A 7,809-nucleotide genomic window follows, 5' to 3' on the forward strand; every position below is an offset into this window, starting at 1 on the left:
CTCTGATTGATCGGTTCCTTCCAAGGATTATCAGTTCTTTCAGTCTGGCTTCTGTTAGCAAAAAGGAAGTTCTAGGTACATTATTTCAGCACTATCTATTTGGACTACAGTTTTTAATTCTTCTAAATCTATGCCTCAATAGGTACTTGATGATTTACTCTCAAGTGACTTGATAATTTAGGGAAAACAACCAACCAAATTCTGCACTCAATGCACCCCAAGTCCTGCCTGCTCAAGATGAGTTCTGACAAATCAACCTTCTTCCCAAACCCTGCCTTTGGCCCAAGGTAAGAATTGTGTCATTGCTTCAATGACAACAAATTCAGGCCATTTTCCTTCTTTCTGACTCTTCCTCAGCTGTTATGATGCACTTCAGTGCCTGTGTCACCTGGATTTGTTTACAGAAAACTCAGTAAATTTGGCAATGACGAGGATTACGTACTGGGATGAAAAAGTACAGAGGTATTTCCTGGATGTCTAGAATGTTTGTATTATTCACAACCAAAAACCCCAGCAATGACTGGTTACGTCAAGTATGTCAAAAATAGTATCACCAAGCTCTGTTACCACAAATGTTTTTCTTACTACAAAGAAATTTCATAGACCTTTCCCCCTACATCTATACTGGGACTTAAAGCATGAGAGAGTCCTTGCCCTTGATATGCTGACGAGCTCTGATATTTTGCAAATATCAGTGTATGTGTTTTTCAATTGTCTTTCCAAGGCAGGTAGTTGGCAAAGAAAATTTTGCCGTCCATTTTCTTTAATTTATTGTGTCATTTGATTTTAACAAATAAATGTAGAGATCCTGAACAAATTTAGGAAATAAACAAATAATTTTTTTAAAAAAATAAATTCACCTTGTTGACTGAGAACACTTTTCTGAGCAAAGGATTAGTTTGGGGCTCTTAACTGTTAACACTGTACAACCATGAAATGGACAACGACAAAACCACAAATTCTTCAAAGTTAAAGATGCAAGACTAAAGAAAAATCTATGGTGAGGTGTAATGCAAACAAGTTCTGGAGGAATTAGTATTTTATGAGCATTCATAAGGCTGTTTGAGGAGAAATATGAGAAAACTACACAGAAGAAATACACAGTGAGGACTGTGAAGGGAGGATACGTCATTTTTACTGTATTCTCTGTTAAAACAATCTATACAGGCAGAACATGCCACCCTGCTTCTTACACAGCACACATAACAGCAACTTAGGTCTCTGTTCATAGCAGAACGGGCTCGGGAAGCCTCAGATGTTTGAGAGGCGCTGAGCCTGCTATGGACATGTTCATCTGATGGTCTAAGAAACAGAAAAACCTCGGCAGTCCTTAGGTCTGTCTGAGGCTTCTCGAAGGAGCTGTGTCACCGCCAAAGCGGGAGCTCCGACTCCCCTCTCAGCTCAGACATTCATTAGCTGCCCCGTGCCTGCTGTTCCAGCTCTATCCCCGGAGAGCCCCGGGCACACCAGCCCATGGCAGCGCCCCGTGCGAGCCCGGCTGGCGGGGAAGAGTCTGCAGCCGCACCGCTCAACCTTCCCGCACTGAGGTGCTTGTGCCAAACCACCTGCTGGGAAGAGGCCACCCGAAACTCCTGAACCGTGCCTGGGGAGGGTTTAGGGGAGTGCTAATTGGCAGACAGAGGGCTCTGGAATGTGCTAAGCATTCAACAGCACGCAGGAGCCAGTGCCGGTGTCCAGGAATGTTCCTTGGCTGCATCAGCCTGGATGGAGCCTCATTGTGCAAGTCCCACTGCAATAAACAAATCCCTCTGCCAAAACCCGACTCGTTTGCCACAAAGGAACATCTCTTGGTAAGACTGGGAATTCAGAAGTCCACTGTTAACTTCACTGGGTTTTAGGACCTGCATTTATTTCTTCAGATTGTTATATTGCACTTGAAATGTATCCTATAACTGAAAGAAAGCTGCAGGGGGGCTTCTCAAGGCTTCTTTTATCTGTAACAAATACAGCTGCAAGAACAGCTTGAATGGGAAAACACACAAATGAGGGATTTACACAAACAGAAACAAGCACAAGTTTATAAACATTTCAGGAAACGTGCTTTTAACATCATGTACATTTTATCACAAGACTCGTATTTGCTTCAAAAAGAGAAAGGCACTGAAGGGTATGGTGAGAAGGCAGATGTATGGTGATAATAAATATACAATAAAAATGCCTAAAAGTCTTAGTTCTCAAAGGCTTTTTTGCATCATTTTTATTTACATTAAGGTACCTATTGCAGCAGTATAAAGGGAACTCAAAAATTCATGTAAATGCTTTCACTAAAAATGTGTTGAATTGAGAAAATAGGTTTTCTATTTCTGTCTATACAAAATGCCCTATGATCACAGTATGGAAAAAATAAATAGACATGTACACTGCTAAATAGCTCCATGACTATAAGGGATTTTTAAAACATATGAACCTTAAACCTTTTTTGACATGAAAAGTCAGGGTTCATGGTACTGTCTGCTCTGGAGAAAAAATAATGACTGCATGTTCCCTTCTTAGAAGTCTGAAATATGTCAGCATGTCTTGGCTGCTTTCCCTCCTGCATGATCCATACAACTGACAATTGTGGAAATAAATTATTGTTCTATTGTCTCAAAGTATCCCTGTGTTTAAATTAATTTTATCCACATTGTCTCAATCAGAAGCAGGAAAAACACACTGGAGACAGAATTCTACTCCCAATGAAATCAAACAAAGGTTTTGGCCCTGCCCTCTGTGCAGACAGAACTTCTACATGGTATTTATTTCATCACAAACATGTATCGGTAATCAGAATTTATACTGTGTATTCAGCATCAGAATAGATATTTTGGAGTACAGAGCTGGGCCAAACTATGTAGGTAGCTCGTTTTGCATTTTACATATGGTGAAGTGCTAACAACCCTAATCATGCCTTAGGAATACTCTGGGAAACTGCATGGAAATTCAGGGGAAAATGAGCCCACATCTCATTAGATCTCTTAAAAAAAAAAAAAAAAAAAAAAAAAAAAAAAAAAAAAAAAAAAAGTGATAAAATGTACATGATGACAAAATTATTTTCAGACCAGACACGAATAATCTGCACTCTACCTCAGCTCTTAGATGGCCTTACTAACCAGCACAAAATATTCTGGGCAGCACCTAAACCAAGAGGATAAAACAGACTTCCTGAAATACATAAAGACTGTGCATAAATCCCCATATATGTCAGATTAGAATTTCTCATTGTGAGGCCCATAAATTATAAGCAGACTAGACAGAAACACCATAGAAGATCCCTATAAGGCTGACAAGCACTGTCTCCTTCATTATTCCCAGAGGCTACATACTGTTCAAAACCAAATAAAAAATGATCTAAATGATTTATAAATAGTGTGTTTGCCACAGAGCTGTTATGCAACTGGGTGTTAGAATATAGATTGTAAAAAACAGCTACAAAATGCAGCCAGCATACTGATACAGTTTAAGTGACAAAAAAATTGCATATAAAATACTCTTACTAAAAGGAAATTAAAAACCCACTGTAAGGGTGAAATCCTTTCAAGAGAATAATGCATTATTTTAAACAGCCTGCAGACTAAGTGTTCAGAGCAAGGAAAAACTACTATAGAGCTCTGACCCTTTTCTCCAAAAAGAAAAAGAAGTTATCATGGTTTAAGAGTACAAAAGAGGAGACTCAGAAGACAAAGAGACAAATAAAACTTTACTGCAAGGACACAGTAATTAAACTATCTCAACACAAATAAAGGAAGTTATGACAGAGGTCTCCACAAATGGTATGGAAAAGATGATGAGGGAACAATAACACAGGAACAAACTGCCTCTTAATAAAATGGTAAGGAACCAACTTTAAAATTAACGGAATAAATATTTTTTCAAGAAATGCCTGGTTGTGGAACCTGGTGCCGTAAGATGCTATGGGTCAAAAACTATTAATAACTTCAAAACAGGATAAACAACTTCATCATGGTAACTATGCTTATTATGGATAATGGCTGCCATGGGATCTGCACCTGGAACATAGGAAGTGTGTGAGAAAGATCACCCCACATTTACCCCATTTCTTTCTATAAATACCTTCTACTGGGCACTGTCAAAGAGCTGGAAAAGAACGATTTGTCAGTCCTATGAAATACTTTCTGTTTCTCCAAAGTCATGTATTGAAGTACCATGTCAATTCTAGCATGTGCCATTAGTACCGATGTCCATTAATTTACATCAAAATATTCATTAGGGGATCAGTGAGACCAAAGTCAATTCTCACATGGAAATGGGGACATTTAAATGTAAGCTGGAACCAGAGAGCCAGAGTTAACTTAAACCTCCCACACAGCACATGGGCACAGCAGGGAACACAAAAGCCTGACCTCAGTTATAACTTTGGGAAGACTCCTCATCCTATAGAGAGAGCTCAGGTTAGGACAAAACATACAAAACTTGTTCCTCAGTTTGCCCTTTAATAAAATAGAAATAGTAATGCAGGCTGTATAAACCTTTCTTTTTATTATTGCATGTTTGGGGTTTTGGCTTTTTTGTTTGGGTTTGGGTTTTTTGTTTTTTTTTTTTTTTCAAGTTAAAGAATGAATTTCATGGTAAAAATAAAGAAAGTAAAAAACAGCCTTACATGAGTACATATATAATATTCCTGGCCACGTTGTATAATGAATGCAAGAAGCATGAGAAGTAGAAAAGCATTCTATTTCCATTTTACTTGAAATACTGGATTTCATTCTACAAGGGGCAGACTCCAACTAATAAAAGTATTAACAAATTAGTATTGGATTTTTTAAAACAAAGATGTAACTTTAGCTATTAAAAAGTCCAAATAACTTCTCTTACTGTTATTTTTGGACAAAGCTATAAACTAAATTCAGGATGAATTCACAACCCTTTTGTTTTCAGATGGAAATTGGATTTCCTGAAAACAGACTATTCATCCAAAATACCTGGCCCAAAATTTGCAATACTTCCCTACTGCACAAAGATACTGTGAGACAAAGTTAAGTAACACTTGCAAGAGGCAGAGGATTTATAAATCACTGTAAGAGTGAAAATAAGCCCTGGTATTGTGAGCCAACTATTCTTTCAAAAGCAAATGGAGATTAAAATATTCGATGGTGTTTGTACAAAGAACAACTTGAACTTTGCCAGTTCAGAGCTGGCTGTACTCATTAGCACAGGAATGCCCTCCGGCTACTTTGCATGGAAGGTATAACTTAGAACTGGATTTCTCCAGAGTTCTGAAGGACATATGGAGAGTCATCTTCCAAAAGAAAAGAAAAGTAAAAAGTTTCAAATCTTGAGGAGATCCTGGGTGCAGGAGGCTGACCATACCCAGTCCCCATCCCATAGTGGGAAAGCTGGCATGCAGAAGTCCAGAGTGCATCATTCTGCTTCCTTTTCCTTTGAGAAGATTCTCTGCAGAGCCAAGTTAATCTAGGCAAATACTAACTTGAAACAGTAGTTACTGTGGTCATTACCCTCTGGATTACTGAAAGATGACTATGCAAGATAACTGCAAATGATTATAAACAAACATTTGAGGCATGACAGGCTCTTCCTAGGCTGGCCTACAGTACGTCAAGGAGCCAAGTAAGGCTCAATTCCAGCAGCGAATTCCAGCACTATGTCATTCCTCAAGTCCTTAATGAGAACGTTTTGACTATTTGCTGGCAAGGGTGAAAATAAGAACATGCTGTACAAAAAGGAAGCAAAAGAGCAAGCTGAATTAAAATGGGAGTGTGTATTTCCTATCTGGGTTTTGCAGTGATGCAAATCCATTTCATTAATGTCTCGTTGTCGAAAAGGAAGAGATACCACACACAGCTCAAAATGAAAAGTCTCCTTATATTTAATTATGTCACTTTATCATTCATTCAGATGTGGCTTATAAAATAGGCAGAAAGAAAGGAACATATGGAATTGGGAAGCATCAGTGGGAAGAAAGCAGTAAAGCAGACCTGCAGCAATAGGGTTCTGTGAGATGAGGACAGTGCTCTTCTAGAATGTGTTCTGTGCATGAGCTGTTTTCTCTTAGCAATGTTTTAACACCTCAACAGTTAAAAAATTTCCTTTAATTTTCAATCTAAATTTGGTCATACCCATCTTGATTTTTTTTTTTAATTAATACATGCTTCCTTTTCTGCCACATTGGTTCAACTGGTATATTCAAAGACTGTAAAGTTTTTTATGCTTCACTTGTCCAGACTAAAAAATTCAAGTCCTTTTAGTCTCTTGTCCACCCCTCTCATTTAGTAGGGATTTAAAATATATTTTTTCAACTCTTCTAAGTCCTATTTCTTGCATGTGGATTTCCAGATCTGTTCTGTTCTAAGATCTCATTGACCACATGTACAACACATGGCATTAGTCCTGTTTTATCTGTACAAGTACAGGGCTAAAATTATTTGTGACTGGATTCTCATTTTCCACAGTAGCATCAAATCAGTGACTCACAGCCATTCTGTCTTTGGCTTGCACACCCACACCTTTAAAATTCTCTCATCCTCCATCCAACAAGCTCTGAGCTTTTGTCAGGGAGCCTTTCCATTAGGCTCTATCACATACCTTTTACTTTATACTGTATCCCATTTTATTTCTCTACTCCTCTAGCTCATCCAATTAGTTTGGTACAACATCACCTTACAGGGACTGTTTCCCAACTTTGTCATGTCAACAGAGCTTATTAGCAAGTTCTAGTTTTTCTGCCAGGATCACTAATGAAAAATTAAACAACATGAGTTTCAATATCAATTTTTGGACAGAGCTCCAACAGCTTCCCCCTGCCATTAAGTGTAACATGTTGCCACTTTTTCCTCTGGTCTACTTCTTTGCCCATCTGACACTTACCTTAGAAATTCCCCTTTTCTTCAGTGTAACAGATTTGTTTATCTAGAAAAGAAGCTACTGTAACACAGAAAGAAAGCAGGCAAGTTTGGCATGATCTTCCTATGGCCAAAGGAAAAAAAAATCCTATTTACTTCCACATTTTTTCCCTAAGAAGTCACTATCATCTTTAAATACAGTGTTTTAACCCTTTTATATTTTACTTGGGTATAGACTGAGGTGCATGTGGAAGGGACACAACTCCTGTATTTTAAATCAAATAATGTTCAGTTTCTCACTCAGGAAAAAATACAAAACATTTTTTGCATTTGCATTTCATTATCTGAAGTATTTAATGTGTTTTTTTTATTTTTAATGAGACAGAATATATATAATGTAATGTCAGGCACTACATTACTTCTAATTTTATACTCACTAAATTCTTCTCTTTTGTTTTCATTTTACTTCATGTTGGGTTTCACCCTGAAAGTTCAATTCAACCACGGGAGTTGTCTGTATGAATCAGACGTCTCTTTCTCTTCCTTTTCTGTTGCAGACATCCATTCTTATTGATTTACATGCTAGGAGGAAGCAATAAGTGAGACCTGGAAACTTTAATGCATTGTTGAAGACTGATGGAAAACCAAAGAGAGATCATAATAAAAAATCTTTATTTTTCCAAGAGCATCCAGACGAGGACACAGTTTTAAACACTTGTTGGATACATACAGCATGCACAGAATTTTCTAATACTCTGACTGTTTCAGCAACTAACTTTAAAAACAGAATTGTCTAAAATAGGAAAGGATTTCTATTGCATTGTTGTTCCACAGAAGTAGATTATTGGACTGGAAATTGGATTATCCAAGAGGAAAAATATTCAGTTGCAAGACTTACACAACCCCCACCCTTTTCCTTGTTCCTGAAGAATGAAAAAAAAATTAAGAACACAGAGACCTTGTTCCAGGTCCATTATCATCAAAAAGTCTG

The sequence above is a fragment of the Zosterops lateralis genome (genome assembly GCF_965231275.1).
Source record: "Zosterops lateralis genome assembly, chromosome: 5".
Lineage (NCBI taxonomy): Eukaryota > Metazoa > Chordata > Aves > Passeriformes > Zosteropidae > Zosterops > Zosterops lateralis.